Here is a 26616-nt window from a genome sequence, read left to right on the forward strand (position 1 = left end):
TAAAACAAAAGTAAACAGAAAAGCTCATTCTGCTGCTATGCATGAAACATTCTCTACAGCTCTAAAGAAACACATTCCACTGTTGAAGGTGAGTTTTGCTGTTTGCAGATTAAAACACCTGCCACTGTATCAAAAATAACTGAAATTGGATGGCCCAAGAGGAACTGTAAGGAATATTTCATTTTGCCTGGACTTTTGTAGTGGATAGCTTCAACATTAATTCCAGGTAGTACAGGCTTTTTTTTACGAATAATAATAATCATCCTACTTGAGTCTAATTAGAGCCCTAGATACACAGAATAAAGTGCCTAGGGAAGATAAGTTCTTTTGACTATATATTTACATTGTATATTATTTTTCATTTCTAGAAGTGGATGATGATTTTACAACTCATTTAGACAACAAGATTTAAATAATAGTGAGATAATCGGAGGCAGTGTACTGTATAGACTCCTGGAGAATAAGGCAGCTGAAGAAGTGTAAGAGAAGATGTTAGTTTTCAGTCAAAGTATACGTACAGCCACTAAGTGGAAAAGAAACCCTACTGGGTTGTCCTACGATAACTAAAAATGGTCTTTGTTTAAGTGGCAACTAACAATGTAAAATCTCAGATATCTTAATAGTGCGTATTCAGGACATCATACTGTTTTGTGTTACTGCCTCATCAATAATGAAAACAAATATAGCTAGTGTTTAGTAAGTGATGCTGTGTACCAGGTGTTTAGAAACACCATTGCATTTAATCATGATATTAGTGCTTCCATATTAGAGATGAGAAAGTGGAGTCTTTGGGAAGTAAAGTAATCTTACCCAAGTCACACAGTTAGAAAGCAGAAGAGTTGTGACTAAAACTCAGGCCCTTAAAAGAGCAAACGTTTTCCATGAAAGCATGATGCTCTCCCAGTCGGTCCAGCTCCTTCCACCTCCTGAGACTAACCCCTCTTCTGTCTTGGAAGGTAAACCCAGGCAGAATAAAGCACCTGGACCTCACATGCAGCTTCTCTCCTGGCAGGAGAGAGAAGAGCAGATCAAGGAGTCGAGTCTGGCTTTCACTTAAGAAGGATGATGAAACTAATATCTCAAAATAAAAAGTTTTAGACTTTTGTAATAAGTAATCTGTCATTCAGGCCACAAGTATTTATTCAGTGTCCGTGGGGGTGCATAGTTCTGTGTTAGCTTCCTGCATCCCTTCATCCATCCCCTGATTTAGTTCAAATAATTCATGCAGTTTGGGCTGAAAAGAAACAAACAACATTTGAGGATTCCGTTTCATAAATCCCCCTGCAGGGCATTGACTGGCAGCTCACTGCATCTCTTATAGCACATTTCATATCCCTGGGGTGTACAAAACACTTGCACTAATGTAAAATATGAGACTATCAAATGGAATGTTTATGGAGATTTTCCTACAGCTGCAACTTAGGAACTCATTCTCTGTAGAAATGTTGCCAGGATTCCCCAAAATTAAACAGAACCATCCTCTGACTAGAGTCAGCAAGTAATAAATTTTTTTTGCATTTCCCATAAGGTCATGATGTCATATTCTATAGGTGATTCTCATAATTTGGGGGAACATGCTGTCAGGTACTATAAAAGAATAGTCAGTCAAAAGCAGTTAACTCAACAAGGATGTGGAGAAAAGAGAACCTTTGTGCACTGCTGATGGGAATATAAATTGGTACAGCCACCGTGGAAAACGATATGGAGTTTTTTCAAAAATTAAAAACATGACCCAGAAATTCCACTTTCGAATAGCTGAATAAAACAAAAGCACTAACTTGAAAAGATATATGCACCCGTGTTCACTGCAGCATTATTTACAATAGCCAAAATATGGAAACAGCCTGTGTCCATCAATAATTGAATGGACAAAGATGTGATACACACACACACAAAGGAATATTATCAGCCATAAAAAGAATGAAATCTTGCCATTTGTGACAACATGGATGGATTTTGAGGGCATTATGCTAAGTGAAATAAATCAGACAGAGAACAACAATTACTGTATGATTTCACTTGTACATGAAATCTTAAAAACAAAACAAAGGAACAAACAAAACAAACAGACTCATACAAACTGGAGGTTGCCAGAGGAGACGGGTTTGAGGGGTATAAAACACATGAAGGAGATTAACAGATACAAAATTCCAGTTATAAAATAAATGAGTCATGGGGATGGAATGTACAGCATAGAGAATATAGTCTGTAATATTGTAATAACTTTGTATAGTGACAGATGGTTACTAGACTTACTGTGGTGGTCATTTCAAATGTAGATAAATACAGAATCACTATGATGCACACCTGAAACTAGTATGATACTATATGTCAATTATACGTCAAGTTAAAAAGTAGTTGCTCAAGATAAACAATATTGTATAGTATACAGAGAATAGTCTTGAGAGACAAATAAACCTAGGTTCTAGACTCTGATCCACCACTTCTTAACTGACTAATCATAGCAAATAAAGAAGTCTCTGAGAAACAAGTGTCCACATTTGTAAAATAGGAATCATGTCTATCTCAGGGGACAGTTAACAGGGATTCAATGAAATAATGACCACATGTAAAGTACACTGCAAACTTTCTGGCACTTAGAAGGTATTCATCAAATGTTAGTTCCTTTTCCCTTTTGCATCCCAAATAGTTCAGATACACTGATTATTTACCCCAAATAAAAGTGGCAGGGGAAAATATAATCTTACAAAGAGATCAAGGTGATCAGATATTTCTTATAGCAAGGTACTTTGCATCATATGTACATTTGATACAGGGTTGAACTTTGACTGCAGAGCACAATACATTAGGATGTCATATAATCTAGTCTGCAGAAAAATAAAGTACATTTCAAAAGTAGCTCCATTTTATAATTTTTATGAGTATTATCGCCAAAGTGACTTTTGGTCATATACTGATTCTCACTTCAGTATATTTATAATTTATTTTTCATATTCACAGAGGTACCCCAAGTGTTTTGTGAATTTATTTTTTAAAAGCTACCTTAAAATAATATGTATAACAATCATGGAATAATAGTAATGGAACAGTAATTATAAGTACTAACATGTTCGCTAAAATACAGCACTTGCCACATGCCAAGTATCTGATGCGTGCATTTTAACTGCTTTACCTCATGTAATACACCAAACAACCCAAAGAGAAAGGTATCATCTTCTTCTTCCTCCTCCTCCTCCTCCTCCTCCTCCTCATCCTGTTTTACAGAGGCACAGAGTGGTTAAGAGCTTAAGATCTAGAGTTATTATGTGGAGTATAAAATACATAGGGGGAGGGGAAAAAAAGATAAAGTATCTGTTGCTTTTTATAAAATTTTAGCCTTTTGAAATTCAAAGATAAAATGTGAAGCTACTTGGTGTTTTTGTTGGTTTCTTGAACTATTTGGGCTATTGCCCTGTCCAGAATCTTCTACCTATAATAGTCTGGATTTGTTTCCTTTGCCAAGGCTGTAATTTTCTGTAATAAATATCTGGATGAAAACTATAGAAAATGGGATCAAATACCATTTTTTTGTATATGATACAAGTATATTTTAAGAGAAGTACTCCAAGGACTGAACAGCTTTTTAAAAAGTTATTTCCAAGACCCTTGGATTTTCAGGCAGAGTCTTTACATGAGAAGTTAGTGGTACCACTATTAGGTCCTATGTGGATCTGGGGATGTGGGCTATAAAGGCAAATAAGATGTAATCCTGCCTGAAATGAATGGGGTACTTATATTGGCAGTATCAGCTATCTGATTTCCTGAAATATTCTGCTGGATAATATGGTTATATCTGTACTATTTGGAAAATGACCTGTTCATAGTTTCCACGTATTCCTGAACAGCAACTGCCAGTCAGTGTCAAATCTGGCTTGAACACACTATAATTTCAATTAAGTGGTACACCATTTAAATATGCACATAAATAAATTGCATAGAAAAATTATGGAAGGAGAACAGAATGATCTAACAATAATGCTTGTCAAACTTATGGTAAACACCTATAATGACAAATTTCCCTGACATTCTTCTCTCTAGTGAAAATACATACAGTAATATTTCTATTACAAATGCTTTTAACAGTAAACTTTGATGTCAGAAGCCTGGTTGTGAGAAGGAGGAGGAGGAATAGAGAGAGCTTTTGGGGGATTCCTGTCTCACCACACTTTAATGGGACATTGAACTCGTGTTAAGTGTATTTTGCTGTGAATTTTGGCCTTCTGGGCTACCTGGGAGATTCTATCCACTCTTAAGCGGATCTTAAGAGGCCTAAGGGCAAGGGGTATTTTTGCCAGTCTTAGGCCACTTAAATCCAGAGAGTAAGGTATTTCAGTGAGACTTCTGTCCCAGTTTGCCTTGGACAAGTTCATATATAAGATGGTGCCCTTCTCTTCTACCACAGTGGTTGCTATGAACCCAGATCTGAAGACATGAGATCTGGTCCAATCTCCCTCCCACAGAAGTCTCCCCAAGTCCAAGTCAGGTGTGTCACTATGGACATATGACAGTCTCTTTGTGCCTCACTTTCCTTATCTGTAAGTTTAGGATGATAATAGAACGTATCTTACAAGGTGGTTGTAAGGATTAGTATTACCTGCCATTAGATGATTATATGGTAGAACAGACCTGCGTTCAAGTGCTCTTCTTGTTATATACTACCCCTGTGACCTCGGGCAGAATATCCAATCTCTCTGAGCCACAGTTTCTGTACACTGCAAATGGGAAACAGTCACTGACCTTTCAGGGTGGATGTGATGATGAAAAATAATGTATGAAAATTACCTAGACCACACTAAGTATTCGTTTTAATTTAGTTATTTTAAATTAAGCCCTCATTTGTGTGTCTACTGTGTTTGAGTTCCTGTGATATTTGCTATAAGGAACATGTGGATTTACAGTGTGGCTGGTGAGTATCTTGAATTATGAAGAAGGAAGTTATCACACCACTGTATTAGCCATTGTTTTGTCATATTTCTATCTTGTGGAACTAAGAGCTGTCACAAATACATAATACCTGAAGTGATTTGAGGATAAAGTGCTTAATTGTCTCTAAGCGTTTATTAGTTTCACCAGTTATCAAATGGCTTATTCTGACACTGAGCGCATACGTTACATATAGACATAAAAATTATTTTCTTCCAAATCACTTTGTGTTTGACTGATATGTAAACTATACTTTGAACTTTTCCACTAGTAGGTACAGTACCTGTAAATCACATAGAGGTTGGCTATTTGTATTCATGTTTTTTAAAATATGAAGTCGCTATTTTATACGTACAGAACAGAAAAAATATATTGTAGCAAATGTAATAATATAATACATATAAATATAATTATATAATATGTAATAAAATATATAAGAAATATAAAAATAATAAAACAAGAACTCATGTACCCTCCACTCTACTTAAGTAGAAGTGTCCTTTTCTAATTCCTCTTTATTTAGAAAAGGTTAACTACTTTACTGAGTTTTGTGTTTCCTATTCTTTTTCTTTTTATCCAGTGTTGTTACATTTGTATGTCTATACACACCTCACCAAACTGCAGATTATTTGATGAAAAAGAAGATGTTTTATATATCTCTGTATTCATCTGCCACTCCAAGAATATGCCAAAGATAACCAAAAGAACAGATCCTTTATACATCTTAATACATGTCAGCTTAAGAAAGTCAGCCTGAGACTCAGTTTCTCATCTGTAAAATGGGAATAAACAGTCTACTTTGTGAGGAATATTTTAAGCATTTACTGAATTCATGTTTTCAAAATATTCCTCATAGTGCCTGTTAACTGTAGCTGTTCTTCAAATGTCAGGTCTATCCTATTTCACTGCTATGAACTATACCAGAGAGCTTGAAAGATCTCTATCATATAACTTTATTAAGTTGGGGAATCCAGTTGTTGCTATTGTATTCATGGTGCCTACCTATCTCTAGGTGGGTAGGGTGAATATCAGCATGTCTTTCTAACGTGTTATTTCCATAGTCCTCTTAGGAAAGGTCTTTATTGAATGACATTAGTATTATAAATTGTCTTGAATTGAGATAGGCTCTGGTCTCTCAATCTCTAAAGGCCATACTATTCTATTACATTTTCTAGCCTTATATGATACTCTCTTTCTGCCGAGATCATTGTTGGATGAATGTATTTTGCATGTATCTTCCAGTTCCCTTATGACAAAGCACATCATGGAGACTTTTAACTGGAGATATTGCTCATGTGGATGGACAGAAGTTAGACATTATTTTTAGGCGTAGATCTTGGATTACTGTGAAAATGGCCCTGTCTCTATTCTCTTGTTGTCTTTCAGTGTCTAATGTCATCCAGGATATTCTTGATGCAAGATTATTTGTTATTCCATCTCCAAGAAAGATAAGTCACAACCCACATAATGTCAATGTACATATTAGCCTACATATCCTGACTGGTTCTGGAAATTCTTTAGAATGATCATTAATGCCAGTTTTAGAAAACCTAATGTCACGTAGTTAAGATTATTCCCATTTTTTCAGAGAGAAAGTGAGGTAAAATGATTTGTCCTAATCTAGCAGGAGAATATGTATCAGTGGGATGTTACTTATAGTGCTACCTCTTGATTTTAGATTTTCTTTTAAAAAGAAGACTTGAATGCTTATAAAATTTTTGCACAGAAAAATAAATCCATTCTTATAAATCACTCGTTTGCTCATTTTTCATGGATTACACAAGATAAGTTCCTTTAAAAATGAACTACCAATATTTATTTTAGAAGGCCTCCTTATTCCTTTATATAATTTAAAAAATACAATATGGGAAAATGTTCCTTAACTCCTGTCAAAAAAGAATAAAGAATTATCTTATTTGATCAGTCCATCACAGCTCTGTGGGAGAAGAAATGTAAGATTCAGCAATCATGCAAATAATCACAGCTTGGAAGGATCTTCATGGGTGATTATCTAAGTTGGTTGAAACTCTGGCATGATTCCAGAGGAACCCTCCTGCAATCGCCCACCCAGGCTATTCATAAAAGAACAGTATTGGAAGGCTCCTGTGGAAGCACTCCATAAGATAGATGATGTCTGTGATACAAAGGTCTTGGAAGGATAATAGTTTAAGCCTTTGACCTCATCAGGAAGAGATCAAACTACATATATATTCACCTCTCTGACCATCCACCCATCCATCTATTCATTCATTCACCCATCTATCCATACCTGCCAGTCTGTCTGATATCTGAAAATCACCAGCTTTAATAGAGCACCGTAGGCCGTAAAGTGTTCAGCAAAATAGACTACATGAGAGCACGTGTCTCCTACAAGACGCAGTAGTGCATATCATCAGTGCTTTTCCCACAAATGCCTCTGAAAATTCAAACTAATACATGAACATCCATAAAGTCGTAGGTTCATGAACCTGGAAGGGAACTTGTGCAATCATCTAGGAGGAAGAATTTTCAAATAGAAAAAAATCACAGTTATATAGATGTAACATTTCTAAAAGAACAGGAAACTGACATGAAGAAATAAACACACCCGATAAAGGATTGAAGAGTGTACTTTTAGCACAATAGGCTAACATGTCTAGAAAAGACAGAGATACCTTTGTCATAAGTAATAAAATTTTACTCAGACATTGCCTATTATTTGATAATACTGCGTCTGAACTTTCAGGTCAATAATACAAATTATATTAAGATTTCTTTTAGGTACAAATTTCTATCAAAACATCACGAATTATACCATGTAAAAAAATCAACAACAAATAGTACACTGGGGGAAAGAGCAACATTTAAATAAAATACTTTCAATTTTCCCTGAACTCAAGTAATAGCTTCTATTTTATCATATTTTTACAGTTTCCTTGACAGAAAAGTGAGATCAGGAGCAAGACCCTTATTTTAGAACGTGTGGTCACTGGACAGTATTTTTCTCTTGAGATAAGGTTATCTTCTGACTTTTGAAAGATTATTTTGACCATGATCTTGCTGTTCTCATATAAATCTTACTTTCATCCTGAAATGAGACCAATTCCAGTATGGAGACATCGGCTACAGATTATCCATGACCAAAATCATTATACTGGAAAAATGAAGTCCAAACTAGTGTGTCTGAATTACAGCTTGAAGAAAGTCATTGAAAGGCTCCACTCTTCACGTCTCTAGTATCTTAAAGCCTGGCTTACTCAGCTGTTCTATTCATGGAAAACATGGTGTGATCCAAAAGCTAAAGGCACAAGGTTGTTTTCAGTTTTTAGTTGTTGCTTTTGTTTTTACTTAAATAGGAAAGTATAGTCCAAGCAAAACAGATACAGCTGTGTGGGTTACAGATAAAAAGATGGATCAAAATGTATTCTTTTTAGAGGAAAAAAACATACCTTTAAAAAGTGAACGCAGCTACCCTCCTACACTGCTGGTGGGAATGCAATTTGTTGTAGCCACTGTGGAAAACAGTATGGAGATTCCTCAAAAGACTAGGAATAGACTTACCATATGACCCAGTAATCCTGCTCCTGGGCACATATCCAGAAGGAACCCTACTTCAAAAAGACACCTGCACCCCAATATTCATAGCAGCACTATTTACAATAGCAAAGATATGGAAACAGCCTAAATGTCCATCAACAGATGACTGGATAAAGAAGATGTGGTATATTTATACAATGGAATACTATTCAGCCTTAAAAATGACAACATAACGCCATTTGCAGCAACATGGATGTCCCTGGAGAATGTCATTTAAGTGAAGCAAGCCAGAAAGAGAAAGAAAAATATCATATGAGATTGCTTCTATGTGGAATCTAAAAAAAAAAAAAAAACATAAATACAAAACAGAAACAGACTCATAGACACAGAATACAAACTTGTGGTTGCCAAGGGGGTGAGGGGTGGGAAGGGACAGACTGGGATTTCATAATTTGTATAGTGACAGGCATATGCAGAATAGATAAACAAGATTATACTGTATGGCACATGGAAGTATATACAAGATCTTGTGGTAGCTCACAGCGAAAAAAAAAAAGTGACAATGAGTATATGTATGTTCATGTATGGCTGAAAAATTGTGCTCTAACTGGAATTTGACACAACACTGTAAAATGACCATAACTCAATAAAAAATTTAAAATGAATGTACCTAAATATTTTCAATTAACAATATTTAAATGGGTAAATGAATGAATAAATCTATCAATTACCTATCAAAAAAGTGCATTGCACATGTAGAGTGTGAGAAGCTCAGTGCTAGTTGTGAGGGAGACAAAGATACATAAACTGCAAAAACCATCAGGAATTAAAATCTAATAGACACTGTTTGGATAAATGAGTAGTACCTAGAATCATCTCATTGTAAAATTTGAGAATTCCCCTAGTAGCTTTTTTCTTTTGTCTCAGAACATACATATTTTATTTGTGAATGTAGTATGAAGTGGCCACTTCAATTGGCAAGTTTTCAAATTCTTATTTCATTTTCCACTCCTACTTGCTGAATTATCCTTCTCTTCCTCATTAACTAGTTATAGTAAACATATTTTTGATATACTAAACTGCTATTATAGTGGAAACTAAATGGAATAGAAGTAAGATATATGCACATGTGTGTATTATGTATATACACACATAAATACATATTATATACATACTATCTTATCTACTCTATCCTAATGAGTAATTATTATTCCAGCACTACCCCTTTTATTACTGTACCTTAAGTATGTTTTTAAAAGTAATAGAGTTACCTTACCTCTACTATATTTCTTTTTCAACTATTTCTTTGCATTTTGCTTCTTTAGTCCTTCAGGATATTTTAGGACCTTATGCCTTAACTTGTTTAGGATATTTGTTCTAATAACATTATATGTATACAATATCTGGCAAAATTTTATTTTTATAGTGTTTAGTTTCCCTAATCTTGAATATGCTACAGCTATATATTGTTTTCTTTTTTTTGAGGGGGCAGGTAATTAATTTTATTCATTTATTAATTTTTAGAAGAGGTACGAGGGATTGAACCCAGGACCTCATGTACGCTAAGCATGTGCTCTACAACTTGAGCTATACCCTCCCCCTATATGTTAAGTCTTTTAATATATCTTTTAACAATATTTTTTAGTTTTCTTCATATAAGTTATGTACTTTCCTTGTGAAGGTTTTCATAAAACTACCTAGAGATTTAAAAGTATATTTTTGCTTCTTTTGTAAAAAGGACCCCTTTAAAACTTCCATTTTCTGTAATTTTTCAGGTATGTTATCTATGTTCAAGATATACTGAATTCTTTTCTGGCCTTTCTGAGTTTACTGTACATCTACAAAAATGGAAATTGTGTCTTCCAATATTTATCATTTCTATTTCTGTTAAGTCTAATCACACATTTGAGAAAGTGATGATACTCTGGTGGTCTTTTGAGGTGCATATTGCAACGGAGACAGATATTTTTAATTCTTGTTACAGATATGAGTCCGAACTCCTTTGTAGATCTCAAGTCCATAGAACTGGACTGATCTGCGTTCCAATTTCACTTTCTTCTCCAAACCTGTTAAACTTGCTTTATTCTTCTAAACACATGGTCTTTTGAGAAAATAAGTCAGATAACATTATTTTTCTCTTTATTAAAAATATTGCTCAATCCATAGGCAGTCATAGCTATTTTAATCTGTCTTTTGCAAAAAATCCATTGCTCAAAATTATTCAGTGCTTACAGGATAAAAAATTTTAAAACTTCTGTAGGAAAATTGTTTTTCTGAAGTTTTCATTGTCTTCAACTCTAATTTTGTGTTGCTTTTCCAAAATCATAATATGTGGCAAATCATTTGAATGAAACCATTCTTCTAATGAACTAGCTTTCTTTCATTTTTTTCTTGACAGTTTATATTTGATCATAACAATTTTCCTGGGTACCTGTTAAGAACTGAACTCTATGGTAATAAGCTTGAGGAAATGCTGAAGAAATACAAAAAAATGCCTCTAGACTATAATATACAAGAGGGAGAAGTATGGAACCTGGAGTCACCAGGCTTTATTGAGGAGAACCTTGAAGAGTGAGTAGCATTCAAGGAGGAAGGCAGAAGGTGTGTGGGGTGTTGTCATACCAGGAAGGAGGGAAACCTGAAAGCTCAGAGATGGGCACCCGGTTAGTACCGCCTTAGTAGAGGAATGGCAGGTGATACTTGTCGCTCAAGGAGAACATACCCCCTTTCACTCTTTTCCCACCTGTACCATTCCTGTGATAAATATTTCAGCTTTATTTTTACTCCAAATAAAGTTATTTAAAATGTTATATGAAGAACAAAAATTTGGTAAAAGTCCTCTGTTGTCTCTTACTATTAGATTACAACCAGAAAAAGGAAGAAAATAATAAACTAGTGACATTCAAAATTATAAAATGCCTCTAAAATAGTCATAGATCATAAGGTATCTTATATTTCAGCATCAACCTGTCTTTAAGAACTTGTGTGAACTATTTGGACAATAGAGTAAAATAAACATGCAATTTGTTAGCCACTAGGGATTTATAAAATCATGGGATTCTGTCTTTAACCCTTACTCATAAAGGATTAGTTGGGATAAATTTTAAAATTTATTTTAAGGAGATATTTTCAGAATTAAGTAGTTTACAATAGCCCAGACTAAAGGAATTCCTCTCAGGTTCAATTTAGAGCCAGCTTCTGTCATGTGCTCATGACCGCTGACTTCTAAACAACATGTATTAGTTCATCCTTGAATTCATTACAGAAATGATCTAATATGCACAATCTGTTTATCTTCAATTGCATCATAATATATTCATAATCTGTTCAAATTAGGAAACACAGATAATACATCTGAATAGAGTTCTCACTTTGGGAGGTACAGAGAAATTAGTAAATTAATGTAGAGGTTGATTAATGAAAGATATTTTATTGACCTGAATGACTTGACCTGCTGAACAGTTTACACACAGTAACTAATTTATAGACTGAGAAAATCTTATTACTTGTTTATTCTCCCTCCCTCTAATATATTGTTTAAAAAATACTTTCATGTAGTAACTTATAGGCATAGACTGGGACCATAATAATTCAGACAAGAAATTGAAATGAATTCAGTATTTTACAGTATGCGAAAAGACCAAAACTTAGCTTTTATAATGCAACAAGGAAACCCAAGAATCAAAGGAATAAAAATTTTTTTTACATGCAACTTTTCCATCGTGTTTTAACTCTTCTTCCAGAATTCCCAGGGAATATTTGACTGGCAGAAGGGGAGTATAACCTTAAGTCAATGGTTCTGAAAGTGTAGTCTGCAGACTCTCAGGGTCCCTGAGACCCTTTCAAGGAGTCCATGAAATCAAAACTACTTCTGTGGTAATACTAAGATGTTACTTGTTTTTTTCACTGTTGGCATTTTGCACTAACTGTGCACAAACAGTGGTGGATAAACTGCTCATGGTCTAAGGCAGTGGCATTAAACTCTACTTGTACTCATTATATTGTCACTTCCACATATTTATACTGAAAAAAAAAGTCAGTTGCATTTAAGAGTTTTCTTGATTAAACAGTAAAAGTTATTAATTTTATTAAATCTTGTACCTTGAGTATATATCTTTTTCTGTATAACAAAATGGGAAATACACATGAAGTATTTCTGCTGTGTCCTGAGGTAAGATGGTTGTCTCAAGGAAAGCCCGATCATGATTGTTTTGCAAGCTGACGTTCTGATGAGATCAGTGGTAATATTAATCATTATGGTTTGGTTTTTAAATATTACACAGTGAAATATGTCAACAGTTGGAAGATCTGAAGTGGACCTGTATTTTACAAAGGACTAACATGATATATCAAAACTAGGCATAGGTAAAAGATCCATTCAAAGTGCCAAATAATGACAAAGGATTTATATATAAAAATGTACAAAAAGTTCATTGATATTGTTTGAAATTCTATATTAAAACTAATTTCTAAAGAAACCACGTTGGTCAAGTTTTGGTCTTGTACCAAAGAATAATACCCAAAATTATCCAAAAAGGCTATTTACTCACTCCTCCCTTTTCCAACTGCACATTTGTAAGAGATCAGACTTTCTTGATACACTTCAAAATCGCAACAGATTGAGTGTAAAAGCAGATATGAGCATTCAGCTGGCTTCTATTAAGCCCAATATAGGATTTGAAAAAATGTCAAGTAATGCCACTTTTTGATGGAATAACTATAGTTATTTTTTAAAGATATTATTAGTTATGTTCACATATGAGTTATTATTTTAAATAAATTATAAATGCTTTTAAAGTTTCTCAGTGTTAATTTCTAATATGATAAATATTGATAGATCTAACTTACATAAGCAAAAGCTCTTTGGGGTCTTCAATAATTTTTAAGAATGTAAAGGGTTTCTGAGGCTGCAAAATTTGAGAACCACAGTCTAAATGAATGCTATGAATGTTTTAAATATTTAGGATTAGATTTTATTATTGCCTAAGAGATGAAAGGTAATGAAATAGTTATATCGTTTTCTTTTTTCAAAGAATAAAAGGACTACTATTTGTTGAAATCTCATGTCCAAATGAGCATAATGAGTTTTCTGCAGATCATTTGGAATTTCAACCCCACCACTTACAGACTACACAGCCTTGATCAGACTGCTTACTTTTTCCATGATCAAGTTTCCCAACTATAAAATGAGAATAATAATGACAATGATAATATCTACCTCAGTAGTGATGTGGGGATTAAATGAGATAATCCACGTTAAATACTTGAACACAATGCCTGTCACTGTATAAGCATAAGCATTTGTTGCATTGTTATGGTCGTGAGGATAGCTCTCTCTTTGATTCCACAGTAATGAAATATGAATAATACTTTGCATATTTTTTGTAGTTTTCAGATATCTGTATACACGTGCTGGACGACATAATCCAAATATTCTATTATTGCTTCATGGAGTTGTAGTGGAAAATATTTAAGGGGAAATTTGTATTGGCTTTTTGTAAAAGGCAAAGAATCTTTTTCTCCTGTCTCTGGGGAGGATTGTCTTTTCTGAATGTTGTCAATATCAGTCTTATGATTTAGGATTATTTTTGTGCTGAATCCTTTTTAATGAATCAACCCCGCAGAAAGATTAGTATTTGCTGACACACTGATTTATGCTTCAGTATAACTGAAGGAAAGAGGTTAATTTAAGACATTGAATAACCTGCCTTTTGACACAAGTCAATCAATAAGGATTCCAGTACTAATCAAAGAGAAGGGAATTAGCTCTTACTGGGAGCCGACTGTGTTACAGGAGGTATTTCGCACTTACTCGCTAATCTTCATAACAATTCTACCAGGTAGGTATAATTATTTCCACTTTGCAGGTGAGGAAACTGAGTCTCAGGGAGCTACAACTTTCCTAAGATGGAGAGGGAAAAGAAATCACAAAGAATTAAGCCTTTTTTGACTAGAGGAGAGAGCAAATTTCCAATATAGTAGATAAGGAGCATTACAAGGCTGGAAAATAATGACGTTCATTTGCTCTCTATTAACTATAAGACTAGAAAGAAAATGGTGGGTTTAAAACGCCATACAGAATAAATAATGGGAAGATTGCTGCTTGATTGTTCAAACACTATGGCTGCACCTATAAAATTTCAACACAACTGCCAGTTAAGAATACTCAATGGAAAAAGTCCAAGTGTTAATTTGACATAATGCAGATAAAATAATCACTTAGTTGAGCAATAATTTCACTTTCCACTTTGGGTTTTCTTCATTCCATATAGTTACAGACTAGAAAAATAAATGTACTAATGTAGGTACTAACACCACTTGGAGCCTAAGAATTAGTTAAAACCTAACTCCATGTATTTTCTTCTTACATCCTCCAAAAGAAGAATTTATTAAAATAATTAGGTAGAAGTGAAAGGTGAACCGTATAATGTGCCATTTTCATAATCCTAGGATTATACAGCATATGTGAGTTTTAGAAAGTTTATTATAAATCTCTGAATAATCACAGATAAAATTCTGAGAACTAGCTGGACAGAAAGCTAAGAATCAATTCCCTTTCTGCATTCAAAACATGGTCTTGTAAATATGCAGCTTAAATAATTTAATAGTAAATGTTTAAAATAGTATTAGTGAGATATGCTATCATATTCCCTTCTTTTTCTGCATTTTACATTTTTATGAAAAAAAAATCAAGCCTTTTTAGCTGTAAAGAAGCTATAAAAGCCATAACAACAGGGTAACTTTGGGTAAGATTCTTCAGTGGTTACTTTCTGGCATTGAGACAATTAAACAGCTTTTCTAAATACCTTTAAAAAAAAAAATCAACATACTCACTGATTCACTTCCCCGACAAATCTCCAGTTTACTAGAAAGGTACAGAACCAGTATGAGGAGCTTGGATTTTAAAACCTTAAACGTACTTTTCTAAGTGTGCAAGCCACGTTTTTTAATCATTAAAAATAAACACCAAAAAAGCCTATATGAAACAAGGCGTCTAAAGGAAAGCTTTTTGTGTTTTGAATACTGAGATCGACCAAACCTGAAAAGATGCAGTCAGAAAAATAAGGAAAAATGAATTCAGGATTTCACACATTTGAAGCATGCTGTACATATCCTGAAAAAAAAGCTAACAGAAAGAACTTTAATAACTCTAATCTGGGTCATAAGACTCAAGGTTCTCTTTGTATCTCACACCAAAGAAGAGTCTAGACAGTGGTACTTACATATTTTGAGCCAAAAGATCACCAATTTTATACACTCTAAGTAAGAATGCTTTTTTTAAAAGTCCATGATTCATATAACCGACATTTAAAAATATATTCATATAACCTACAATAATTTGTAAGACTTTTGTGTCCTTCAAAATGCTGCTTAACAATCTTTCCCCCAAAAGCTGATTTTATATGTTGAAATTTACAATAGGAAAGTACATGTCATATTTCTAAAATGATTTTATGACTTAACCTATAAATCATTTTTTCTTTCTGTGGCATTTTTAGTCTGAGTATTTCTTTCTGTGAAACTTTCAGTCTGACTGAAAATTCCACACTAGTATCGAAAGTTTTCAGACCACAAATTTTGGCATTACTATGAAATATGTTATAAGACTTTGGTTCTGGCTTTATATTTAGCTTACTTATTCGACCTAAGTGACAACATTAATTGTCAACAATAAAACTTAATTGATATGAGGTGAACTAGGGACTCCATCTGGGGCCTGTTAGGACCTGATGCTGCATGGGTTTGTTTCAACAAGGAAAGGAAAAGCATTTTAACCACAGCTCTGATTCAGAAATGATTCAGAATTTGGTTGTTCTGTAGCATTTGGACCTTGTCCATGTATCAGTTATTATAAATCTTCCTCCTCCATCTTGCCCTCCCAATTTGAAATAAGCAAAATGTGTTTTAATCAGTCTCTAAGTATTTGAATTTACATACAGCACTCAAAAGCATTTTGCTTTGCACTTGCAAACTTCAGCTTTCTCTCTTTTTCAAAAATGTGTCCTCTTGTAAAGAATTATATGGAGAACATTTTGTTGTTAATAGTTATTTAAATTATTTACTGGCTTTTTTCAGTTCCCTGGAAAACATTAAGGGTGCTCTCACAATTTGTCTGGCTTGTCTGGCTTTGGCACAACTGGATTTGGAAAATCATGTTGGAATGTGAATCCAAAGCATCAAATTTTGTGAAAGCAGAGTGTTATCCCAAAAGTGTCCGGCAGCCAAGTGGTACCAGTTTCAACAATGGTGCCAGAGTATTTTTTCAGAAAGACAGTTTCTGTTTAAATCTCAGCTTTTTGTCTGGCATCTATAGTTGGTCTGTTTGTCCCGGAGAAAGACAAAGAGCCAGCAGCACCTGAAGCTTTTATCTTTTACTTCCTTTGCAAAGTCATTCCTGCTGCAGTTTCTTTATTTTACTGTATTATTTCCTTATTTTACTAAATCACTTATTGATCAGACATAGCTGGAGGGAAGATTCATATTTTGTAATACATTACATATGTTTTAGACAGATAATATAATTCCTTTTATATTTACATATAAACACAAATCTAAAAGATCAAAGACTAGATTTACTTTGAATAGTATTTATTGTTCATTCATATTTATTCTTATTAAGTATATAAAAGACAGATGCTAGGTTTCGTGAAGGAGTATAAAGATGAATGAGACACAAATCTAATCTCATTTCCCTGTAATAAAATTATTTAAACTATAAAAATATAATATTGAATAACTAAAGAGAGGGAGGAAGCGGGGAGGGAAGGATGTGTGTGAGAGAGAGAAAGAGTGGGAGTAGGAGTGATAAAAACAAACATGGCAAAATGTTAGCAACTGGTAAAGTTTGGGTGATGAGTATAAAGGAGTTCTTTGTACTATTCTCATAATTTTTCTGTACGTTATATATTATTTTAAAATAAAAGTTACTGAGTGCACTAGAAAAAAAAGAAGTAGCTGAAATATCTAAGGGACTGAGGATTTGTGATGTCTAGCGTCCTCCTTACTTGTAAGAATTGTGTTTCAAGTCTCTTTTACCTCCCTACTGTTTCTGCAATCATTCTTTAAACTTGGGAGGCACTCAATAAACGTATCGATATTGAGTGCTTATCTTTTTCTTTGGAACCCCAGTTTTCAGGCAGAATTTCCTCAGATCAGACCATAAAACTATTCATAAACTGTATATACAATGGACAAGAGAAATTATGCAAAAGATGACTTTGTAAATGACTGTGTATAAGCCTCACCAACTAGAAGGCAGTATATTTGGGCTGATCTCTTGATCTCACTTGTCAAATACTATTCATTTAAAACTATCCTCACTCTCAAACTATGAGCAAGTTGTAAGCTAGAGTTTTATCCTTCTCATCCTAATACATGCAGCAGAGACCCTTGAATGTAGTAAATGCTCAGCTCATGTTTGTTGGCTGTATAAATGAATAAATACAGATTCAAACATTTTTGTGCAAAAGATCTTCAAATTGATTTCTCTTATTTTGTTTTTCACACCAAGGCTACAATGGTCGACATGAAGCTGAGTTAGCTCAGAGTGTAAAATTTGATCCATATGATTCTTTATGATAGCCTTTCTAATTAGAACTACAATGTGCAAACTATATTTAGGAAAAGGTGTATAAGGAGTTTGTCCAACAAAAGCAGATTTCAAAGCTGGAGAATATTAATGGTCAAGCCCAATATATTTAGCACGTGGTTAAATACTTAATATATTTTACTGTGACTTTTTACAGTCAAAAGCCCTATAGTATGTATACATTTTTTCAAATGACATTTGAATAAAAATGTAAAAAGCATCTACATAGATGAAGGGCATTTCTGGACTTGGAGAAACCTCTGAGGTTGGAATAATAACATTTTGAGTCATCTAAATTCGTACTTATTATCACGTAAGTGAACATTGATGCTGCCACTGGATCTTATACAAATATTCAGATTTTTGTTTCCTTGTCATTCTGAAGGTTATCTCCCTGGTCACTCTGAAAATCAGGTGACAACCATTTCCCATGATGCTTTAAGGGCTGTCAAAGTGTCCATCAAGCTGTCACCTGACCAATCGTTCCCATGGTTCTTTTAGACTTGCAGTATGATAAATTGAAAGGCAGTATTATCTGTCTGTTGTGAAGAGGAACTGTTTGGGCTTTGATAAGATATCACTACTCCCAGGTGAGAGGCCGCTGACAGCACATCAAGGCAAAACAACACATAGAAACACTGAACAGGGGAGCACAGGTTTACAAACATCTGTTGTCATTATTTATTACTTTTCTTTGGGTTTAAGTTTCTTACTCATCCTTCAATAATTCAGGAGCAGATATTTTGCTTTCTGGCTTGCAAATAACAATTGCTGCTCTTTTCATCTTGGGAGAAGAATCTTGAAATTGAAAACACATCTGCCTACCTTTGTGATTCATGGTACACAAGCTTTCCCCTTTGTAACTAACACGTTCTGCTTTCCTGCTGGTGCCGTCATTTACTTTTTAAAGAAATATCTGAGTATAAATATATTTCATGATAACAAATAATTGGATTTGGGGACTAGATAATAAAATTAATTACTTGTGTCTTAGCAGTCATAATTAATGTGCCAGTACTCAAAAAATATGAACAGGTTTGTGTTGGCATATATTAGTTAATTTATATTTTTAGTATTGATGATAAGGTTAATAAGTCTGATATTTCATAAGAAATAAGGTCTTCTGACTTATTATTATCAGCTTCACTTTTTAATTATTCTGAATTATGCTAATATAAGTCTAAGAACTTGAATTTCTACACCAGAAACACGAACAGAGGGTGACATTGCCCTCCAAGGATCAACACCATAGTCAGGACTGAGATAAGAACACCTGTTTGCAAAGGCAGAGGAGGATAGTGAGGCAAAAGCTTTCTGAAGATATCTTTCGGGGAAGTGGGAATATTTTATGACAGCAACAGAAACAATATTAAATTTAGGATTTAATCTTTGGACTTAAATATCCAAATCAGTGTCAACAGATACTTAAGTATTAAAAGCTGGATACTTGAATCCTTACTACATGTAAATATAATTTTATTCTTTAGAAGTTACTCTTTTTTTCCCTGTGATTTGTCCTTTTCCTCTTCCTTCCCCACTACTTTAATGACATGTGATGACAGGTTTTCTGTGTGCACTGTGCCCTTACAGCTATCATTATATGAACACCTGAACACACTCTTTGGCGATCACTCACGGAAAATAATCTGTTGTTATTTATTGTGGTTTTTAGCAGAATAAAAGTACCGTAGTTGGTTGCTAACATCACCACCTTGTGTACAAATATTTTTTTGCATGCAGTTTCCTAATGTCATTAAGCAGTATTGTAATTTCATTATGTAGTAATGTAGCACTTCGATTGCAGACAACATTTAAATAATTTTGTAATTCAAAATCTGAAAAAATAAGCTATGGTTTATTTTTAGTCCTTTGCTATTATTTAAGTAACTAACACTCCTCTGCACTTAAATAAGAGGCAAAAATGCCCTAGAGCCCTCAAGAACTGAGAATTTATCAACCTACTCTCTAAGAAATGGCCAAGGAATTCCAAGTAAGAAGGAAAAGAAAGAATTAAACTTCCTGAATATTCATAATAATACCAACAGTGCATGCAGCCAGAGCCTACAGTATCTCATTGGTGAATCTCTTAATCTTTTTCTCTAAGCATTTTTAGCTCACTCAATAAGCTAATATTAGAAATTATTACTTACCTGAAGGTATCATTTTGGTTTCTTATCCTAGGATGAGGAGAACCACTGGATATCAAACTTCTTTTTCAGTGGCTTCTGGCATGTCAGAACCTCACAGCAAGCTTTATAATTTTCAATAGTCCTTGGAGATCAGTGAAGTTAGGTTGACTGGACTCCATTACTTCTCAAAAGGATATACCTTATAATCTAATGGAGGAGGTAGTAGCTAGAGGGGAAAAGACCAGAATATTTTATAAATTCAGTGTAGGTCCCAAAGGAAACAAACATGCTCCCTGTTACTCCCTCTCATAATACAAATTCCAACCTATTTCTAGAAAGAAGCAATTTCACATTTGGATTTTTGTGTTACTTCTCACATAGTTTCTCAATCTCTCTCTCTGTAAATGAACTTATTTTAAAACTTACTACCTCACATTGTAGCTAAATAAGAACTATTATAAGTTGTTGAAAGTAGCATAAAATGTTTCTCTCACTTTTAGAGTTTTTCTGTATGAAGTTTGATTATATGGTGAAACCTTTACAATATTCCTAAGGATACAGGGCAAAGCACAGCAATCTGAATTTGCTGTGTGTGTGCACGTGTGCGTGCTTGCGCACGCCTGTCTGTCTGCCTTGACTTTGATAAAGTTGGTTATTTTCAAATGGAAGTTCACTTGATAAGTCTAATAAATCTTTGTAAATTAAAAATTATATGTGCAGCAAAAAAAAAAAAAAAAAAAAAAAGAAATGAGCTATCAAGCCATGAAAGACATGGAAAAAACTTAAAAGACATACTACTAAATGAAAGAAGCCAGTATGAAAAGGTTACAAACTGTATGATTCCAACCAAATGACATTCTGGAAAAGGCAAAGCTACAGAAACAGTAAAAAGATCATGGTTTCCAGGGGTCTGGGGAGAGGGAGGGAGGGAGGAATGAATAGATGGAGCACAAGGGATTTTCAGGGCAATGAAATTATTCTGTATGATACTGTGGTGGTGGCTACATGTCATTATGCATTTGTCAAAACCCACAGAATGTACAACAAGAGTGAACCCTAATGTAAACTATGGACTTCGGTTGATAATAATGTGCCCAGGTTGGCTCATCGATTGTACCAAATATGCCACACTGATGAGGGATGTTGAGGGTAGGGGAGTATCTATGTGTGGGTGGGGAGGGCTATGTGTGAACTCTCTGTATTTTCTGCTCAATTCTGCTATAAACCTGAAACTGCTCTAAAAAATAAAGTCTATTAATAAAAAAATTTAAAAAAAATACATAAATCTTGCTGTATCGACTGGTGATTAGTTTTCTTCTAGTCTTGACCTTAATAGGCTCTTCTAACAAGAGATTAAGAAAATCTTGAAAAGGTAGGTAGCTTTGACCAAATGAATTTGGAGGTATTTACAATGATAATTACTCTAGTAAATTTAGCAGCAAAAGCACTACAAAGTAAGGCTAGATTTCAGTTCCTCTTATTAAATTTTATGTCAAGTCTTTTAGCTCTGGTTTCTGACAAATTACACATGGGAGGATTACTAAAAGGAGATGGATTTTTCTCAAGATTATTTCTCATTTTTTAATACTATAATTATGTTAATAGTATATTCATAGATTATCTCTTGGTTTCCAAAGTACAAAAGTGATTTCTTTTGCGTCAACAGCAATACAATGAGGTTGGTAGGAAAGGTACCCAGTTTTGTAGACGAGCAAATGGAAGATCAGAGGCATGACTAGGAAATGCTCCTGAGCATATAGATGTTGGTTGTAGAGCCAATAGAGAACTCAGGTTTTGTGATTCTTAGTTCAATGTTATGTCCTCCACTCTCACGCCACTCTTGTCTTTGGGGACAAGCATAGCACTCTTTAAATGTAGATATTAGCAGTGAAGGCCATTTTCTACATGTTTTTCCTATGCTTGGTAGAAGTCTATCCATGCAGAGGTCTATGCAGGAAGGTCACCCTGGTGTCATCCTGTCAAACACAGGTCAGGTTCACCATTTACTTACTCCTATGTTCTTAACTTAGACTCAAACAGATGGTCATTGCGGGGGGCTGTTTTATTTAGCTCTGGCAACAAACGAATGTGTGCATATTTATATACATGATAAATATGTAAAACTTGTGAGATCTCTAATGATTGATTCAAAAAAGCATAAAATAATTTTTTTTTGAAATGTACCTAAAAGGAACAAAACTTTACAGACACTTTCTTATGGATTTCATTTTAAAAGACATCCGGCTTCCATCCTAGTATTATTTATTTAATATACGACAAATATATCAAGTGTCTGATGCTTAAAAGAGGTCAATCACTAATGATATTTAAAGGGAGTAAATGAACTTGCAAAGGCTTTAGAATATTTGGTGGATGTTTTCTCTTTATGTTGTATCCACTTATGTCAAGCAATGTTACTGAACAGAATAAACTCTAATGTAAAACTGAGATTCATGAAACTCGTCACCTTTTTCTATTGGTTAATCATATTTGTAAAAGTGACAATGGAAATGAAAAACAATGTTGCTACATTTTAATAAAGGTGATTTTCTGAGGCTACAAAAATAGTATGTAGTTTTTTAAAATCCTATTTTAATTTTTTAAATTTACACAGGAGAATAAACAAATACTAGGTGGTGGAAGTTACTTAACAATCTCTTACTTCTCCCCGAAGATTCAGAGAATGAAACAGATTTCTATAGGACAAAAATGCAGCTAAATGGCCTCCTTGGCAAATATTTGAAGTTACTTCTATGCCTGAGATATTAAGAAAATGTCACTTAAATAAAGATGAAATTGAACAAAGCTATCACTACCTAGAGAAGAGAAGTAAATAGTGGAATTTGATCTAAACTAACTTTATTTCCTAAACTCAAAACCTTAACAACAAAGCTCTTAACATGAGCAACTTTGTGAACTGAAAGAAGGGGCAGCCTAATTTCCTCCCATGCATCAAGCCAAAGAAACGAAGGGAGAAAATCATTCTTCTCTGTTGGCCTCCTGTGTAAAATTTCTTTTCTTATCATCCCATCTCGTCATATCTTTCTGCAGTTTGAATTACCCTCTTTTCCTCAGACTGGGTAAGGCAGTGAAAGGATGTTTGTTCTGCTAATTAACTTTATTACCCTGATAACTCCCTGCAGCCTTTGATGAAAACAATTACCGTTACTCCTTTTTTCCCCCTACTGGCAAAAAAAAAAAAAAAAAAAAAAAAAAAAGGGAAAAGGGAAAAAAAGACTATTAATTAGAAACGAGGCCCAGGTCCCTGCCATGTTATCCTGCCACGTTCCCAGGCCCTCGAGCAGGATAGCATTACATTGTCAGTAGTAATTTAGCTCTCATCTGTCTCTGCTAATTATTGTCACATTCATCAAATTCATCAACAAAAGTGCTCTCAGAAGGATTGCATATTTGCAGTTAATACAGCATAAACTGGTATTACCCATCACCACATTTGTGATGATGAGAGGGACACAACTTATTCATCCCTAATTAGAGCAAGCTGGGTAATTAATTATGCATTCCGCCTTATTACTTCTGAGTTCCCAGATATTGTTTGTCTAAAAAGGGGGAGAAAGCAGGAGAGAGAAGCCTGAAAATGCAAAAAAAAAAAAAAAAAGGGTGATGTGTTTTGTCACATGCGCTATGCCATAATTCCCACCTGACAAACTAGCTGAATCAGTGGAAAATTGCGAGTTGTCAGCAGCAGAATAAACTGCTGTAATAGCTGATTAATGATCAGCACCTGTGACAGGTGCTGTACGGGACTGTAAACTTGGTTTGATTAACAGTCACTGGACGAATAAATATTAGTGACAGTCAGCGGAGAGCAAGTTTGCTTGTTTTCTTCCCTGTTAACAAATCGCACGCATTAAAGTTATTGATATTTCTGTCTGAGACACTATTTTTTTTGTAGTTATCTGGCAACATTGGCAGTGAGTTATAATAGATTGTGTTTGTTTCTGTTCTGTAATTTTATTTCAGACCTCAAATTGTATTTTGACAAGATGACCTGTAGGGGTTTAAATCTACCAGGTGTGGAAGAAAAGACTGAAAAAAAAACAGGATTCACACTTGGTTTAATTTATGCTCACCTGCTAGTAATCTGTGTACGAGTGTGTGTACATATACATACAAACATACATACACGTATCCATTGTATCCATTTACATGTATGTACAAAAACTATTAAGGAATGTTCATGCTAAAAAAAATACAGACACAAACTTAACAGTGTATGGTGGTCAGTTATTTGAAATAATTTTTTAGTTGATTTTTTTTTTCAGAGTTGGATATTTTCTCCAGAAACATCGGCAGTCTGAGTTCCCCGAATCCTGTCTCAATCCCAGACTGAAGGGACCATCTTCCTGAGGCACCTATTCAAAACTGCTGCCAGCTTGGTTGCTTGTACTGAATTGAACAGTTACAGACAGGTTGGTCGGGAGGTGATGAACCTGTTTGAGCTTACTGATTATTAACCAAGAGTCAAGTTTTGTGCATAGGCAAGCAAAGCATGAATGATGGAAGGAACTCAGTCTTGTCTTTTTTTAGGTCATAGTAAAGGAAGCCACTTGATTTCACTGTGGTAGTTTTGAATTGTGTATAGAATGGTTACGATTGTGGGTTTTGGAATCCTAAAGACCTGCTTTCAGACTTTGATCCTGCTCACTAGCTGTGTGAGTTTGGGTAAATTACATAACCTGTCTGATTTTTCAGCTTCTCAATTATGAAATGGGAGCATCATCAAGCTGTACTATAGTGTTACTGTGAGGATTAAATGAGATAATGCATGTAGAGCACCCTAGCACAGTGCCTAGAATAGAAAGCACTTAAAAATTAACATTTAGTTATTATGAGCATAATTGTTTGAAATCAGAATAGTCAAATTACCTTCAATTTCCATTTCACACGATGAAATGTTTTAAGAACTAATTATCTTTTTTCTTTAACATACTCCAAAATAATAAGAAAAATTAAAAGAAAAACCTTTCTGCACACTCATCCCTACGTGAAAACTGAGAAAAGGTTAGCGATATCCCTGGGTAGTAGCCATCCCGAGGTGCTACTCTGGTTTATTCAGATGTTTCTCAGCGGCGCAAAAGGTGGAATTGGTGAGGTGGGTCACACATGAGAATGTCTTCAGAAACTTCTGGGGTGATGGTATAGACAGATCTGACTAATGTTTGTTTAGCACAACCCCATATTCTGGTAGAATCAAGACAGTAAAAAATCAAGCATGAAAAATAAAAATAAAAATAACAACATAAAAGTTAAGTTCATTTTGATAATTTAGTATGTATCTATTTCAATATCAACCACCTAACAGAGAATGAAAGTGCAGAGAGATAGTACAGCGCAGTCACAGTTTCTGAAACAGTGCTGAGCAGCAATAAAACTACCACATTCCTAGGGCATTAGGGAATGCGTGCTTGTTGGGTCATATTTAATCAATATTTAAAGTCAACTTATCTAGATAAAAAGACAAAAGTAAAGGAGGTTTATAGGTTTGGTTGTGTTTACACTGATCCTAAGAACCTTCTGGAAGTAGCTTGCATGAAGCATCATAATGCTTTTTTTTTAAAAATAGTGTTTTAAATTCATTTTTAAATTTTAAAAAATATGTCATAAAACTTTCAGAAAAATAATGATGTTTAATAATAAAATATATCACTTTTTGGGGGAATCGCAAAAGCAGTGGTTCTCAACTACCACATACTAGAATAACCTCGGAGAACTTTTTTTTTAATAGAGATGTCAGGACCTACCACTGGGTAGTCAGGTTCTATTGGTCTTGGGGAGCCCCCTGGGCATTGGTGTGTTTAAAAATTTCCCCAGGTGAGATACACACACACACACACACACACACACACACACGAGCAAACTGAGGATAAATATATAAAATTAGAAATTTATGTAATAAGATTTAATTTAAAAAGTAAAAACTGCTTCACATCACAGAACTGTTACTGTGAAATGGATGTCTAGAAGCTTAAGTGCATCACATATGGGAAATTTAAAGTTATCTGCAGTTTCTACTTAAAGAATCATAATGGAAATACTTTTTTTCTTCATTAATTCAATCAGAGGGAAAATATCTAATAAGTCAAACAGTAAGAATGATGTTCTGAATTCACCAACTCACTTCATATCACTAATTAGAATTGTTGGGTCAGTTGTCTTATCTCATTGGGAAAAAATAAACCCATTGGAGGTGGCCAGACAGTTTCTGTGGCTGACAGGTGAGCTAGATGGTGGCAGGGCTGGTGGCCTGCTTCCAAGTAGATATACTGCTGACAGAAAATCAGGGGATCAGAATGTTGTTGATATTTGGCACTTATAAATGTGGGTTAAAAATCCACGTACTCCATGCCTGCTTCTGTCTGCACTTTGTTACGTGAGCTTTGATCAATGCATGTTGCATATGAGTGTGTGGTTGTAGGAGGATTCATTGATCTGTCA

The 26616-nt window shown here is 34.4% G+C and overlaps 1 long non-coding RNA gene across 9 annotated transcripts in view; it reads left to right on the forward strand.

Annotated features, from left to right (window-relative positions):
• LOC106729723 overlaps nt 1-25463 on the forward strand; it is an 85618-nt gene extending 60155 nt beyond the window's left edge. For all 9 annotated transcript variants that reach the window (XR_004321426.1, XR_004321427.1, XR_004321425.1 and 6 more), the window contains one exon: nt 24444-25463. This is a non-coding gene — a long non-coding RNA (uncharacterized LOC106729723). The remainder of the gene's footprint in view (nt 1-24443) is intronic.
• The last annotated feature ends 1153 nt before the right edge of the window (nt 25464-26616 follow it).

Source organism: Camelus ferus, chromosome 1 (genome assembly GCF_009834535.1).
Source record: "Camelus ferus isolate YT-003-E chromosome 1, BCGSAC_Cfer_1.0, whole genome shotgun sequence".
NCBI classification, from domain to species: Eukaryota; Metazoa; Chordata; class Mammalia; order Artiodactyla; family Camelidae; genus Camelus; species Camelus ferus.